The sequence below is a fragment of the Panulirus ornatus genome, chromosome 19 (assembly GCF_036320965.1).
Source record: "Panulirus ornatus isolate Po-2019 chromosome 19, ASM3632096v1, whole genome shotgun sequence".
In the NCBI taxonomy this organism is placed as follows: domain Eukaryota; kingdom Metazoa; phylum Arthropoda; class Malacostraca; order Decapoda; family Palinuridae; genus Panulirus; species Panulirus ornatus.
The window spans coordinates 62,566,708-62,584,640 of NC_092242.1; the positions used below are offsets into that span (position 1 = coordinate 62,566,708).

General features: G+C 41.5%; 1 protein-coding gene across 23 annotated transcripts in view; it reads left to right on the forward strand.

Moving 5' to 3' along the window:
* Positions 1–4,903: 4,903 nt before the first annotated feature.
* The window catches only part of LOC139755581 (uncharacterized), an 887,125-nt gene continuing 874,095 nt past the window's right edge, over positions 4,904–17,933 (forward strand). For 21 of the 23 annotated variants that reach the window (XM_071674063.1, XM_071674071.1, XM_071674089.1 and 18 more), the window contains exon 1: positions 4,904–5,004. The gene's annotated coding sequence lies outside the window, so the exon portion shown is untranslated. The remainder of the gene's footprint in view (positions 5,005–17,933) is intronic. The other 2 variants (XM_071674068.1, XM_071674069.1) reach the window with 2 other exon arrangements.

Genomic DNA, 17,933 nt, shown 5'->3' on the forward strand with positions numbered 1-17,933 from the left:
ACATATATACACATGTACATAATTCATACTTGCTGCCTTCATTCATTCTCGTCCCCACCCGCCACACATGAAATGACAACCTCCCTCCCCCGCATGCGCGCGAGGTAGCGTTAGGAAAAGACAACAAAGGCCACATTTGTTCAAAATCAGTCTCTAGCTATCATGTATAATGCACCGAAACCACAGCTCCCTTTCTACATCCAGGCCCCACAAAACTTTCCATGGTTTACCCCAGATGCTTCACATGCCCTGGTTCAATCCATTGACCACGTCGACCCCGGCATACCACATCGTTCCAATTCACTCTATTCCTTGCACGCCTTTCACCCTCTTGCATGTTCAGGCCCCGATCGCTCAAAATCTTTTTCACTCCATCTTTCCACCTTCAATTTGGTTTCCCATTCCTCGTTCCTTCCACCTTTGACACATATATCCTCTTTGTCAATCTTTCCTCACTCATTCTCTCCATGTGACCAAACCATTTCAAAACACCCTCTTCTGCTCTCTCAACCACGCTCTTTTTATTACCACACATCTCTCTTACTATATGGGGTCTCATATGTTACGAGAAATCCACCATACCCCTAGCCTACACTGCTGGGAGTAAGACTTTATATGAAACTGACGGAATATTTATGGTTAAACCATTCTGTAAATAGGCTGAGGCAACGGGCGTGTCATTTCGAATGCGAGGAGCTAGGCTTCCGGCTTCTTGCACGTGATCTGGTACGCGAGCTGCCTCCCTCGCTTCCGAAATGACAAGACAGTTGCTTCGAATCCCTCGTGGGGTGATTCGCTGCCCGATGTAGGTTATCTGTTTTTAGCCCCAAGTTTGTACTTGGAAACATACACAAGTTTTACTCACTGAATTTGTGCTTTTCCAAACTGCGCATGCGGCAGTTTACCCGAGGCAAGCACACTTCTACACTAATAATGTTTACCTTCACTTTACATTCGTAAACTGTGGATGTTTATGTTCAAGACATATTTCATGATTCGCTAATGCATTAGTGCCTGTGATTGCGATCTTCTATTTTTTTTCCTTGGTTCATGAATTATGAGGACACGAAAGAAGAGGTACAGCAGTGGCTAAGCTTGGGGAAAGTTAGAAATAGAGTTAGTAAGGGAATTATCTTTTGTGTCAGTGTGCTGACCAAAAGGTTGTCTACCACGCCCACAAGCTGAAGTCAAGCCGCGCTCTGGCGTGTGTAGTACATGTTAGACATACCAACATCAGTCCTGGCGACACTTTCACTGTGGCGGCGGCGCTGTGGCTCGACTTCTTTCATGTCAGATGAACTAGTTCTGTGTCGGTCAACACCCCCCCCCCCCCACCTCAGCACGAGGGTACGACTCGTGTGTTGTACCACAGGAGGTCGTACCGTCGTGCTCCAGGGGTCGTACGTACTTTCAAGGTTTTGTACCGTCGCGTGAGAGGATCATGCCGTCGTACGCAAGGAATAGTAGCTGTTCCTTTTCGTAGACGGGATGTTGACAAACTCCGCTCGCCACATACAAGTGGGAGCAAACATACTCGAACGTTTCGTCAAGTTATGCCGTATGAAGTCCTGTAAGATGAGGGAGGAGGAGGGTGGAGGCGCTTCATGGCACCCCGTCCGCCACCTCCGCTCGGGTTTCATCACTGGGGTTTAGCACTTGTTCGAGAGTACGTATGAGACATGACTTTCACTCCAAGTGAACTCAGCGCACCAGCAGCCTTTTTCTTTTTCCCCTCTTTTTTTTCCCAGTGAACTTTGGAATAACGTTTGTTACGGAGGGGAAAATACATCCCAGGAATTCATCCGTATTTATGATATGAAATGACTGAAACTCATGTGATTACCACAGTTCAGTGGATTTTCATCTTAAATTTTAAGTTGTCCTGGGAGTTACAGAAACCTGATTGAAATGTATTCATGTAGGAATACGAGCTTTCCTGCACACACACACACACACACACACACACACACAAAGACGTCATGCAGTAATGCGTCATAAGTCCACGGGGGGTGTCTATGCAGGTGTGTGCTGCTGGATGCGGGCCTCACCCACCTCACCTCACCTCACTCCGCCACGTCGCCCATGTAATCGCTCCGCCACCATCCGGTGTTCCGACGGGCAGATGTTGTCATCATGTCCCAGCTTCTCTCAACTCCCTCAGACTGTGGCATTCATACCATTCCTTTCATTAGAACATAAATGAACCGTACGGACTTCATATTTTTTTTTTCCACTCGCAGCTTATAAAGATTCTAATGTCGGTTCGTGTAAATGCACGGGTGGTTGTGACTGTTGAAGCGTGTAGCTTAGCATACGTGAAACCTAGCATTATTATTATTTTTTTCTTGATGTTCAAGGTTCCAGCATTATTCACTCCTACGTTACTCACACAATACCTCATTCGGCCCTACACCAACATTTCGCTGGGATCTCGCACGTATGTAGGTTCTACACCAGCACTTGACAGGGTTCTCTCGTGTAGAGGCCTCGTAAAAGCACTTAAAAGGGCTTGGCAGGGTTCTCGCGTGTATAGGCCCAACACCAGCACTTGACAGGGTTCTCGCGTGTATAGGCCCAACACCAGCACTGGACAGGGTTCTTGCGTGTTTAGGCCCAACACCAGCACTTGACAGGGTTCTTGCGTGTATAGGCCCAACTCTACCATTTAACAGGACTGCGTGTTTTGACCCTACACCATCGCTTGATAGCGTCGTTGCATGAACTAGCGCGACCACCACAGCAGTTTCTGTACGACACAGGAACTTTTACTGAAGTATAATCATTGGAATAACTACATAAGGGATGACTAGATCAGACAGCGTAATATTTTTAGCTCTGCTGCAGTGGTCGCTCGCGTGCTTCACCCACGTCATCTGTACCCGAGCAATTCACTTTGTTATTCACTATTTGGTTTGTCTTTTCACTCGCCACAAACGTGATTTCGATAGTCTTGATGTATCATACACACATGACTGGGATTGAAATTTTCGATAAAGGCATTGCTTTCGGTGACGTATTAACTCCGCCCAGCACAATGTGAGGCTCATTTGTGCTCATGATGTGCCTGGCCTTTGACCTGACCTCTTTAAGAGTCAGGTCAAGAGGCCAGGCCTCCTTAAATGAGGGTACAGTGCCGCCGTGCTCAAGGACCATACCGACCGTTATGTTGGCGGGTCTGACGAAGCTACTAGAACGATCACACAGTTCACCTCGCGTCTAGATGACTGGTACATGTGTGGCCATCAAACTGGTGGCGTACAGTGCTGGTATATATTTCACTATAACGTACGCTTCTGAAATGTAGCGTCCTGGATCAGTGTCTATGTCACCTTTCTTGACCTTCCCAATTTTCTTATTTCATTTAGTGTGTCTTGAACTACTACCCCTAGAGGTGATGGGAGCAAGCTTTCCGCTAAGTTTTCAGCTTAACCTAATCTTCCATATTGGAATCAACATATGAGAAAGGATGGTGACGTGAGCGATAAGTAGCGACATATCGATCTACCTCAGTCTGGCACTTGTAACACCTGCGTACTGGCATAATCCATCCCCCCTCCCTCCCTCCCACAACCCATTTGGGGAGGGGGAGGAGGGTGCTGTGGGCGGTGGTAGTGGGTGGGAAGGGGGTGGGGGGAGGGGGGGCAGACAGGCCGGAGAGGTATAGTCTTCTTGGTTATATTGATGCTATCGCTGCTGTCGTCCTTGTAATGCTGAGAGCAAAGTTGCTGTGTTGTATTGCTGCTGCTGCTGCTGCTGTTCTTCTATAGTGTTGCTGATAGCAAATGTGCTGTGTTAGCTTCGCGGACACCATTTGTATATAGTCTGTCTGATCCCGTGTTGGTTGAGGCTGGTAAGGTTGGAGACACAAGGTCGTATACTTAGACTCAGGGTTAAGATTTTGTTATATTTTGATTTAGCAATTTGAACACAGCACACAGTGCCGTCTGAAACAAGATCCGGCTTCACATAGTGTATCATTTGAATGGCAATATGGAAATCTTTCGAGTAAGAATTCAGCGTTGATGTTCGCATTATACTAGATTAGTTTATAGACTAGGTGAAAAGGTAGGATCCTGGGAGGTGTTCATCGTTAAGGGAGTTGGAGATGACGCATGCTAACTGAACGCCTTAAAACTCCCTACAAAACCTCAGCCAGGAAGTCTTAATGGTGTAAATTTCGATATAATTAGATTATTATCGCTGGGGTAACGCAATTTAATTGTTGGGAGGAAAGAAATAAACTTTATGATGTAATTAGGGAGGTTATATATATATATATATATATATATATATATATATATATATATATATATATATATATATATATATATATATATATATATTCATTTATCTATCTATCTATCTATCTGTCTATCTATCTATCTATCTATCTATATATATATATATATATATATATATATATATATATATATATATGACAAAATATATCTTCATATTTGTGTAAAGATGCCATGCTTATGTCCTTATCTAGAAGCACTTTTTATTTAAACACTCGAACATAAAATATACACCTACTATAAACAAATACTTAAAAATCAATACCCAGTTGCCTAATAAAGATTTTACGTAAACAAGACTCTTCACTATGGATTACGCACCTATATACTCCATGACATCACATTCCACTGCAAAATATGACTTGTGCGTTCATATATTCATTAAAATGCATGATCGCAAGTTTCGAAGTAACGAGTATATTGTAAGACTAGTTTATTGACACCGCTTTTCTCCCATGATAGGAACTTTAATGGATTTAATCTGAATGATGATTATACCTCGTAACACACTTAAAATCTTAAATTGTTCCAGTTTCCTGTTTGCGCATCGCGAAACTCAAGTACTTTTTCGTCTGCAGGAGACTGTGCTGCCATCTGTTGACAGATTTTCGCCTCAGTTTCGACAGCTGTTTGTTTACGTGAGGTCAGTGAAGTGTCAGGGCGGTGTTTGTGGCCTAATATACCCTCCACACCCACTTTATACAAGGTAGGAAATGGTCATGCATTTTGATAGTTAATTTCCCGGTAGTTTTGAAGTAAGTCATGGCATTGAGCTGCTATATTGTGGTTAATTACGGTTGTTCATCTGACCTGACCCACCCTGTGGTCTCCACCTTGTATTTCACTTAGGTCACATCTGTCACAGATTCATCTCTAAGCATTTGCGAGAGAATATTTAAAGAGATTATGCGAAAGAAAGAGATCTTTATTAGGATGAATGGAAAGGTGCCGAATTTATAAGTCATCAGAAACTGGTTATGTTATGGGTTAATTGTTATAAAGTCGTAATTACCATTTATATATCATGTCTGTACAGCTTTTCTTTTTATGGAATATGAGGCTACGGTGTAATTGATCAGATCTGATAGAATGCAACGCAGTGTATGTTAATGATTTATGTAAGATTTTTTTTTTCTCTACATATCTTATAAGGAGTTGCCATACAGGACTGCCCGAGTCCATACATCAGTATACCATAGTCAGTCATAGGAATATTTGATGAGTATGAACTGAGTGAACAGCTGTGGAATGCCAGTCAGAATGCATATTAAAGGTAAACCTGCCTGTTTAAAAGCTGGGGATACAGTGATATGTATGGTATTTTTTTTTTAGATAGTTTTTGCTGTTGATGTGTTAGGTATGATCGTCAATATTCGTTTCACCAAACTTGATTCTATTTTATGGATTCATATTTGGAATGAACTGCTGTAAACATTTCCATATGGGATTGCAGTCTTCAGCTTTATGTATGAGCAGCCTGTTGGGTTGGTCTTGCTTCCAAATTACATAAGTATGCTTTTCAGCATATGGGTGATGTGTTTATATAAGATGGTTTGAAGTGTTTTTTGATATGATAAGTTGGCAGAAATGATTGGACAGTAGTAAGTAGGTGTAAACTTTGAAGGTAGTTTATATCTGTTGCACAAGTTACAGTGTCATAAAGCCTCACTTCTTCCAGTTAGGTAAAACAGAATTTTGAATCTTCTAAGGACATTTTTTGATGAAGAATTCACAGGTGTTAATAGCATGTTAGTATCAGTTAAGATTATAGTAATGAACAGTGTGAAATTTAGTATCACTTTCATATGGTCAACACAGAACCACATGACCATTATATCTTCGGACAGATACAGACCTAATGTTATTTGCTTTATACATTGTATGTTTATAGGATGACAAAGTTCACTTTTTATTTCCTCTTAAAAGATTAAATGAATAGTGCATAAACCAAAGCAAGTCTGTTCTTAGGAAAATAGGAACTCCTTGCTAGTGTTCAAAGACCTAGTCTAACAGATTTTGCAGTTTTTAGTCTTTCCTCGTCTTTCTCTAACCAGATCAGGAACTCTCCATTCTTTTCAGGGCCTTATTTTCTGCTAACTCCACTTTAGAAGACTGCACACCTTGTCCTCTTCCTCATGTCATCCTGCTGATCCCATTCCCTCTCCTTTATTTTTCTTTTGCAATTTTTCAGTACTTTTGAAACCCAGTTTCTCCCTGTCTCTTTCTAGAACAACTCATTACTCTCCCATCTCCTTTGATAACTGTACAGTTTCACTGCTAACTTCAAAAGACATAAGTAGGAATCATCGTAGATGAAGTCTGTCTTATGTCAAAGATTCTTCTCTTTCAAACAATTGCTCTGATTGCATAAAGGATTGATGTGACCTTGCGTAGAGGATGACTCCTGAAGCTGGGGCTAAATGTAACAATGTTAGTTTTCTTTCTGTCTTCTGTAGATTTTACTGTGTTTTTAGCTCCTTTTGATTGCCTGCATGTGTGCCTCCAACATTAGGTAGACCATGTATTTCTTAGCACGCCACTGTGTTGCGGGATTACATTATATCTCTTGGCTGTTCAGGGATGAGTGATTATAATGTCTGTCTCTTTCCCGTTCTGCAGAATTCAGGAACTCTGTACTTGTTATTTTCATTGCTATGACGTGCCCTTTTCTTAAAAGGTAGGGTCTCCTCTTTCTTAAAAACTCTTCTTCTCGTCTTCCAAATCTTGTTAGCTCCTTGATTTATTTGAGGCCTGGCCTTGATGAAGACCTTGAAATAGAAAAGATATTTATGTTATGTCATTATCCCTGGGGATAGGGGAGAAAGAATATTCCCCACGTATTCCGTACATGTTAAAGTCGACTAAAATGTGGGGGGGGGAGCAAGGGGCTGGAAATCCTACCCTTCATTTTTTACTTTTCCAAAAGAAGGAACAGAGAAGGGGGCCAAGTGAGGATTTTCCCTCTCAGTTTCGGTCCTCTGTTTTTAATGCTACCTTGCTAATGCGGGAAATGGCGAATGTGTATGAAAAAATTTGTCATATGTTTTTAGGTCATGTTTTACATGGTTTTTGTGAGACAGGCAGAATTGGAAAGGTTAGTTTGTATTGAGGGAAGATGGTGAATTTCAATAAACATCTTATCATTTTGGCACATGTTGGAGTGAGCTCTCGTTACCTCTTAGTTGAACAAGGCATGTATGTCGCTAGCAGTCAGCATTGTGTAAATGTTTGTGATGAACAAAGACATGTGATATCGTCTTTGGTCTGGCATTTTTTTTTATATTCATTTGTTCGGATGTGATTGTTTTATAATACTCTATGCACCAAATAGTAAATCTGATACCAGAATCACCATTATAGTGAGTTTTATAGGATGCTAATACATGTGTTTCTAATTATTTTAGATTGGTGATGTTTTTGATTTTACATTGTTAACAAACCTTTGCACAGAAATGATTGATCTATTATGTCATATACCCCAAAATAGGAATTGAGTTTGTAGAGATGCATAATGCTGCTTGTGATGATTATGAACTTGTGACTGGTTAGTTTTGGTCTCATATTTTTATTACGTGCATTCATTTGTAAATGATAGTTTTGTGATAATGTATACTTCAGGTAGTAAACAGATCACCATCCTTGAGGAGTGAATTTGTTGATAACCACTTTATAATTACTGATGAACTTGAGAAACTTGGCATAGCTAGAAAATGCATGGGAAAGGTTGGCACACACTTCAGACCATGATATGAACTGAGACCTTAGAAGTGGATGATAAAGACCCCAAATGGATTTTCAGTTTTTTAAGTTTTGAATGCATATTATCTCCGGTTTATGCTAGCATAAGTGCTATAGAGGATGCGCATTGGGACGTCAGTGTGCCAGAGTGTTATTATTATTTTTTATTGACAATGAAGAAACAGATAAATCTTGTAGATTAAGCCAGTGGGGGATTACTGCCATTTTCCTGAGTATTCAGAGGGTTTAGGTTGAGTGGTCTGTCATTAGAGTATGAATAGTTTGTATTGTTGTCATGTCATTAGAGAGTGTTAATGATATGTGATGTGAATCAGATGAATTTTATGTTTGTGATAGCAGCTGGCTGTAGTGCAGTGTTATTTACATCAAAACGAAGTTTATATGGTATTTTATGTGGAAAACTTTTTGAAATTTTTATTTATGTGCTGACTCTTCATTGGCCAGATCTCTAAGTAACATTTTTCTTTTTGACTGTCATGCAGTTTTGTTGGGTATAATGCATTTCTAACTGTATGTCTTAGACCAGGTAACTTATTTCAGATTATGAGCACTGTTGAGAGGTGACTGGTTGCTAGCTCTCTCCATCTTTACCCCTTTTCAGAAAATATGATGCAGCTCACCTTAGTCTTTTATACCAAAGCATACTTTAACCCTGTCCAACGTAACCAAACTAAACCAGCCAGCCCTTGAATTACCTTGTTTGTATGAGGCCTGCAGTTTGTAAAAAAAAGAAGTGTGTAGATGGTGAGAGTTCAGCTCAATGCAGCTGCATTTTAAAACCAGTTTTAGGTTAAGGCAGCATCATATGCTCCAAGCAGTTGGTTCCTTGGCCCATGTATAGAGTAATAGTGAGAAGTGGTTGGTGAACTCAACAAGATAAGTAAGCCATGAGTCACAGCCCACAAGACACATCTTTCTGATTATGTGACAAAAGTCAATTGTTTTCTTTTCACTGTGAATTCCTTCACATCATGTTGAAGGTGCCACATTAGTTAATGCAGAGGTCTTTCAATTTTTAAAGTTACAAGACATTTTACCTGTAAAGGACTTGTGTCTTCTATGGAGTGGCTATCTTTGAAATATGTAAAAAATTTTGCATCACCATTCTGTTCCCTTTTATTGGTAACGATCAGATGAATTTCTTATTTTTGGGCCATACCCTCTGATATGTACAGATGATATAGAAAAGATGGAGTATGAAAAAATACATTATGTTGATCTTTTCCAAAGCAGTCGTTATAGAATAAGTTTTCTTTAATTTTCTTATTTTGTCTCATAACAATGAAGCATCTGATTGGATCTCCTGAAAAGAAGTGGGTGGATCACTTCCTGTTGAAATTGAAGGTTTAAGCTTTAGATGATTTTCACAATGCATAGTAACTCTCTTGAAAATGTACAGCATTTTTGTTTGTTGCAGGTGATTTTGCTTCTCTTCTCTTTATTCTTCTTTGCATTCTTAATACATAGTTCACTTACAGCCTTTTCTTGCTCCAGACCTTTTATTGGTTCCTCAGTGATGCTGATACACTTATCAGTTAAAATCTTTCCATATCTTTTGGAATTTTCATTTTCATCATCACTGTTTTGTTTCTTCATGGTCTAGATTTAATTCCATATGCACTGTTTCACTTCTCTTCAGTATCCTGTTGATTTAACACCTTTGTTTCACTAAGTGAAAAACCTCTGGCTTACTGTAACAAATCCTCTATGATTTGTTGTTCCTGTGAAACACAAAACCCACCAAAGTCAGGATCTGCTTCATCCTCAAGAGACATTGTGGAATGTTACCTGTCTTGTCCTGTGATCTAACAGCACACCAAATAGTACCCTTCTTGGAGGACTTGTTTTGAAAATCTTGAATGCCATGGCCCCTCCTTCATAGGCTGTATAAGAGAGACACAGTTAAGAGGAATGTAAACTCAGTAAACTGTGTCTTTTTTAAGGTCTTACATAAGGATGTGAAGAGCAGTTGTCCAACACCTAGAGAATCTCACAATTTTCTTGAAGATCAAGTGATTGACAATATGCCTTGCCCTGAGACACAAAATGATTCTCAAACCAATCCAGGCATAGTGCACATGTAGTCAGTGTGTGGTTATTGGCCTTATAGAGCACTTGAAATCCCCTGGAATATGCTCTGGGTTGGGCTTGAAAATTAAAGAAATGTTTAATATCACTTCTTGAAACAGGATTATGTGTTGATAATAGATATTATAGAAGTATTTGTCTAAGTTTGATTTCACAGATACCTCCACATGCATTTACTGTATGTGAACATAGTTTATTCCAGTGTTCTACCATGCATCTGAAGAATTTTTTAGCTATGTTGCTCTTGCATTTCTTTCAGTTTATCTAGATGATATTTTTAGTCATTGAATGTCTGTCTAAAGTTTTGAAATTTTCATAATGTTATTTTGCTAAGATTACTTGGTATTTTGAAGACACTTATTTGACAGAATAATTATTCAGTCTTTGAGTCTTCTCACAAGGTTTTTATCTAAGTGAAGGGTTTTTACCAAAAGGGAACAGCATATTCAGTTGAGGTCAGACCAAGACTTTAGAAAGTATGAATATTGTATCTTTCATTTTCTATTTTCAGCTGTGAATCCAAACAGGCTTTTGGCTTTATTGTATCTAGATGCCCATTCCCTCTGGAAACTCTCATGAAAGGGATGGCTACAGCAAAAGTTTCCATGTATCCCTGTCCTTACACACCTCCCTCACATACACCGTACCACACATTCTTCCCCCATTTTTTCCTTCCAGTATGTTTATACTCTTATTTCCCCATGTCACATATGGTCTTCCTTTCACACACTCTTACACTTTTCCTGTGAACTCCCCATTTTGCATTCTTTTCACATGCTTGAATCACCTCAAAGCATTATGTTTTACCCACTCTATCACTCTACAATTCATTCCTTTTGCTTCCTTTATGTCACCAAATTCTCATACACCCTGCCATCACTTTCTTCGTTCATTCGATTCATACCACATACTCGTCTGAAATAACTCATTTCTGCAGCTTAGATTGTTGACCTCTGACTCTGTGGAGACTTTTCTGCTATGCTGCACCCTTGATGGGAGTTCCTGGAGGAACAAGCATCAGTGATATATATATATATATATGTATATAGTCAGATTCTTTTTGTCAAAATTCTTTACACTGGTATTCTCCATTTGTCCAATATTTTGTGGCCCGAGTTGTTTGGGTAAGTTATCTGTGTTGCCAAGTTTTCACATTAGACAGGTGTGTTGTGCAGAAGCACATGAAGTTTTAGGTGGCATCCATGCTTCAGTTGTTTGAGGTCTTTTCCCAAGACTCATGAAATTGATGTGCTCTTTAAAATGAAAGGTTCTTGCTTGTTTTTAACAGTATTCTGTCCTCAGAACATTATGTTAGAATTAGTCCAGTTTTTGTTTGTTTTGTAGGAAGAGGTGTTGGTACTAATTTTGATATGTTACCATGATCATGGCAACTCCAGTGAGGAAATTGGTAGGGCAAGATTCATTGTTTTATTGCAAATACACGCAACAGGTCATGCTGTAAAGAATGAGATGGTGTGTTAATGGTGAAAAGCATAAAAAAAAGGTGTTAACCATGAGAAAAATGACAGTTAAACCATGACGATGTGAATCTTAATCTCATTCAACTCACCAATGTACTTTTTTGTTGCTTCAAAGTTAAATGCTTCAGATACCTGCATTTATTGGGTATCATTTGTGTGTTTACTTCCTGCAGTTTTTAGACAGACACAAAGAGATTTTTAGCAAGTTAGGTCATATGTTCAGTATTTTTTTAACTCCTTTATTTTCCTATATTCTGTCTATATCTCTTGGCCATGGCAACAGATTCTCCTTTATGTTTATGTATGTGAATTGACTTAATTTTTTTTATTTACTGTAATTCATATGTTGGTGTGCATTCTGACCCTTTGCCCCATTTTCCCACTACTAACTTGACGGGTGTGTAATCATTGAATAATTAATGAGGTAGGGGAGAGAAGCTCTGATGGGGTGAGTATTCTTTAGACCAGAAAAATCATTGTTTTGGAAGGTCCTTGGTCCTGAGCATTTTGGTATAAAGAATATATATATATATGTATATATATATTTTTTTTTCATACATATTTGCCATTTTCAACGTTAGCGAGGTAGCGTCAAGAATAGAGGACTGAGCCTTAGAGAGAAAATCCTCACTTGGCCCCCTGTCTCTGTTCCCTCTTTTGGAAAAGTAAAACTGGAGGGGAGGACTTCCAGAATGACTTATGTAATACAAGCAAGTTGATTGAGTTTGCCAGTTAAAGCCAACCTTACAGAAGTATGAGGGGAATTTTCTTGAATGAAGTGAAGATAGAGTGCATTTGTAAGGAAAGGAGAAGATGGGAAAGTGCACGATAGGGGAAGGTGAAGAAAGAAGAGTGAATTTGTAAGGGAAGGTGAACATGGGAGAATCCATGTGTAGGAGAAGGTGAAAATGGGAAAATAGGATAGTGCATGTATAGGGAAAGGTGAAGAAGGGACATTGCATATGTAAGGGAAGGTGAAGAAAGCAGAGTGAATATGTAGGAGATGGTGAACATGGGAGAATGCATGCCTAGGGGAAGGTGAGGAAAGGAGAGTGAATGTATAGGGAAAGCTGAAGAAAGCAGAATACATGAGTAGGGGAAGCTGAAGATGGGAGGGTGCTTGTGAAGAAAGGCGAGTTAATGTGTAGGAGAAGGTGAAGAAAGGAAAGTGCATGTATTGGGGAAGGTAGAAATTGGAGAATTTATGTGTTGGGGAATGTGAATAAAGCAGAATGCGTTTGTAAGGAAAGGTGAAGAAAGCGGAGTACATGTAAAGGGGAAGATAACGATGGGAGGGTGCTTGTGTAGGGGAAGGTGAAGATGGGAGAGTGCATGTGTAAGGGGAGATGGAGTTGGGGGATTGTATGTATGGGGGAAGGTGAAGAGACAGAGTGCACATGCAGGAGACGATAAAGATAACAGAGGGCATATATATATATATATATATATATATATATATATATATATATATATATATATATATATAGTCCTAGTATGATGTGGTTCGAGGGGTTGGCAGAACGCCTCTGTAGGCAAAGCACGTGAGCTTCACTTCTTTACATTCATTAGACTATGTCGCTATGACCCGGTGAACGTTCTTGCCCTACTTTTAAAAGGACGTTTTTAGTTAAACTTTTACCTCAAGTTGGAGGTTCAAGAGCTAGAAATAGCGCTTCGTGGCTCTAGGTGATTTTCTTTAAACACTGCATTTTCCCCCCTCCATTTCAAGGAAGTTGTGATAAGAGATTTAAGCTTCGTGTTGACTACATTGAGCGGGATTCGGGGAGCATGCCTTAATACATGAAGAGATAGTTTCCGTGGCAGTTTCTCAAGTGGTTAGATTGTAGTGTTTCTACGAATGCATCACGTAGATTCCTGGGTTGTTTGTAAAAGCACATTATTTTTTTCCTACTCGTTAGAATAGTTATACTGTAGGTAGACTACCTTCTAACTACACGAAGTTGTAGAGGCATTGATGTGATGAAGACTAGACGAGAGATTGAGCCTAGCAGTGTAGAATTCATACCGCGTACTGTACAGACAGGTAATTATTCTCTCTCTCTCTCTCTCTGGTTCATAAGATGCTTCACAGTTTCCACCCTTGGGTGCAGATCCGTCGCTGTCAACAGCCTGCACCGTAATGTGGCCCTAAGTCGCACCTCAACTTTGCTCACTAGGAGCCTATCCAGGTGGCAGTGTGTCGCACTCTGTGTAAAGGTACAGTTCACTAGCGTAAGCCCTGCGCCTGCTGCTGCTGCTGCCTTGGCCACCTGGTAACGATGGCAAATTACGGTGCCGTTTGACACGTGTGCAGGGCGACAGGGTTGGAGGTGGTGGACTGTTGGGCGTCGTGGACCAGAACTGGCCGAGGGAATGTGGAAGATGGTAGATTTGCCACCAGGAGTTTGGGCGAAGGTGGGTGGAGGCGGACAGGTCCGCCAGGTCCGAGTGTAAGAAGCTTTCCTCCCGCATCATGTATATGTGGGTCCTTTAGCCAACCGAGGACCCCACGAGCCAGCCGGTACGACCATATGAACACGTCGACCATTGGGGTATGATGACGACCTTTAAATGACCTGACCCTTTACGAACGGTCGAACCTGTTGTGCACCGTCGTGCTCGTAGGTTGTTATACTGACGCACCTTAACATTTGCTAAATGTTATCTTAAGCCGTCGCTAGTTATTTGCTGTGTAAGAACGAAGGTGTTCTGACGAAGAGAAATGTGATACCGGCCTGTCTTTAAGAGTGGCAAGGTTAGAACGCGACCAGGAGGAGGAGGAACTCTGGCCGTTGACAGAGAATGGCAGGTAGGGTTGCTCTGGTGACATCCTGCCGCTCAGCAGAGAAATGAGAGCGAAAGTCATATAGCCATTAACGGTATTTTAGATTCTATGTTCATTTGACGATGTCCAAGCCAGGTGTGGCAGCAGCTAGCACAGCCTAGTCGTATGTATATTTGACGTTGTCTGAGTCAGGTGCGGCAGCAACTAGCACAGCCACTAGAGCAACTGGAGACGGGGAAAATTTCCAATATAGTGCAATATGCACCTCCCTTAGGAAATATATAATAGATATGATCAGTAGGGACAAAGTCCTCACTCCGAAAGTTTAGTGTATTATTATACTTTGTGGTCAGCAAAGGAAGTGTGTGATTTGCTCAGCTGGTCACACGGAGTTGGAAGTACGTAATGTTGTTCATGGCAGCGAATCGAAGTTAGGACAAGGAATGTTGTTCGCTTCGCTGGAAGTGATGGCTTCTAAGCAGAAACGTGGCGTTCATTCTTACAAGCGGTTGAGCCCGATTGGTATTCAGTAGTTGTAAGAGCACAGGGCTGCTGTGGATATTTAGCAACGCGTAATTAATGATTGATCACGTAATTGCCAGTTGGATGTGCTCGCTTTGGTAAATGGTTTTTCTGGAATTGGCTCCCTCCCGTCCAATTTATTTTGGAAATGGGGCTCGAATAAAAATCACGGTTGTTCCCTTGATGGCTGACTTTTTTCTCTCTTTCTCTTTCAACAAATCATGTAGAAATATAAACTCGACCCGTAAACACTCTCCATTACGTCGCATATCCACGTTACTTTCACGAAAAACAAAGAAACTTATTTTTGATATATACAGTGTTTTATATACCCCAGGTTTTGCTTACGCTGCCAGCTAAGCCTTTGCAGATAGCGGGTCCAGCTTGATGATTTATTAAAGAACGAATAAATAACGTGAGATTTAAAAGGGCAATAGAGAGACTGTTCGTGTTAGTGTTGGCTTTTAAACTTCTGCAGGTAAAATATGTTATTAATATTGGTGTTTTGAGAGTCTTTTGGTGGCGGGGAGTGAAGGTGGACTTCATATTGGGCACTTTGGGTGCCACTCGGCGAGGCTTTAGTGCCGGAGTCTTGCCCAATAAAAAGCGACTTTTACTCCTTTTGGGGGACCCCCGCACCCCCACCCAGTGGCTGTATGATACCTCCCCCCGTATGATACCTCCCCCTCCCCTCCCCTCTCCCGGAACTCCTCTCGCGGTGCTGAACAGTCGTAGATCTCCGACTTTATTACCCGGTATTAAACCTTCACTGCTGGCGACGCTTTTCCCACCTCATATCCATGACGGCTTTGATTTGCTGGGTTTTAAACGTCTTTTTTTCTTCTTCTTCACTGGTGTGATTTGTACGTGGTTGAGAGAGTTTAGGGTGTGATTCATACTGGTGTGGCGTCAAGTGGATGTGTGCCTTTTCATTCTTTCACAAGGGGGTGGTGGTTCTGATGGAGCTGTTTGTTGATTAACCTCTTGAACAGGACGTTATAACAATTGAGCACGACTGTACGACCCTTCAGAACAGCGGTACGACCCTAAGGTATAATGGTACAGAAGGGTTGTACCATCGATGGTGCTCAAGGAGTCGTATCTTTGACCATTGATTGTTTCCTTCAAGTGATTGTCACGTATGTGTGTGTGTGTGTGTGTGTGTGTGTGTGTGTGTGTGTGTGTGTGTGGCCCCGTCACAGGTGTCCCCAGTCAGGCCCAGCGTCATGTGTCATGTGTTAGGTGTGTATGTCCCGTGTCACTTAGCTTCGTGGACACACCACTTGATCGGTCACGTATCATAGCTTTAGTATCGTTCATTATTCATCTGGTCATTTCCTCGTCAAACTTAGTGTTATAATTGTTTTAGTGGAAGACGTGGAGGGTATAATTTTATTTCATATATTGTGAATGTTTTTTTTTTTATCCCATTATCTTTATTGTGTCTGCTGGATTCATATGATGAAGCAATTCATTACAATATACATAACGCACACATCCACTAAAGAGCCTGGTGCACTACAGTCATGAACGGGTCGACCTGTGCCAGTAATGGCACCCCGAGCACCTTCACCCGACCTGTGCCAGTAGTGGCACACTCGAGAACGGGCGATCACTGACAGGAGCCCCTTGCCAAGATTGGTATTGGCGACTCTTTTCACACAAACACACACGCGAGTGTAAAACTCTCTTCTCGTAAGACACAAACGGTAATCACACAGGAATTTACTGAAGCTGCATGTTCCTTACCTGATCCACCCCATGAACATTTGGAATGGCATTGATGATGATGTATATATATAGATAGAGAGTCAGGTAGACAAATAGATAGGTTATATTTCTGCGGACGTAGATGTCCGTTGAGGTGTAGAGCGTTAGGGAACATAGAGCCTCTCTCCACGAGAGATCATTGGAACTTCGACCATCTGGGTCTGCTTTTATCCTGATGGCTGTCTTTTGTGAAAGCAGGAGCAGCGGCAGCAGCACAGCAGGGGCAGCAGCAGCGGCGGCGGCGGCAGCTGTGGAATTATTTGGCTTGCGGGTGTACCACGCATCGCCGCACCTCCCCGACGTTCCAAACTGGAGACCGTCTCTTAATGAATTCCTCCTGAGAGTGGGTGTTTTGGGGAGAGAGAGAGAGAGAGAGAGAGAGAGAGAGAGAGAGAGAGAGAGAGAGAGAGAGAGAGAGAGAGAGAGCACAGGGGTTCACACCGTGACCAGCCTACAGGGGATCATCCCAGATACACGCAGGATAAGGTAGGAATCGTGAGGTGGGTTGGGGGGTGAGGGGGGGGGGGTTTGAGATCCTCCTCGCCTCCACCTATCACACTGGACCCAGATCCGTTTCCCACATTATCAAAGAAGCGCCAGGAACAGCCAGGTGAGCCTTCGAGGGGGAAAATCCTCGCTTGGTCCCTTCTTCTGTTCTTGTGTTTAAAATGTAATGATGCAGGAGAGGAGGAACGAAGTTGCTTCGGCATGGGGATAACGTGGGTAGCATTTTGTATCTCAAGTCTCCAGGGATAATTATAATAAATAATTTATGATAATTGATGGATTGATTTAGGGCTACGTTAAATGTTTCAATTGTACAAAATTCTTACATTGACACGCTGCTTAATGTAGATTTTCGAGGTATCGGTGTAAATGCTTTGTTGTCTACTTGTTGAGCGAACGATCGGAAACATGTCTTGCGCCGATGAAGGAACGGTACGGCTGTGGTGGCTACGATTTGTCGCTGACTCTCCTCGCTAAGCCTAATTATCCCTAATGTATCGCCACTTCGTCTGATCTACGCTCCTCGTCCTTTGCAGTTCGATGATTTAACCCCCTTCCTCCGTAAGTACGATTGCTTAAACCTTTGATTATGATAACGGAACGTCAGAAGTACGACTTTGAAAAAACAGTACACCTTGAGTACGTCATTCTGAAGTCTTCGAGTACGATGATGACCCCCAAGCTTTGAGTACCGTGGCTCTGGTCGTCGTACTCAGGGGGGTT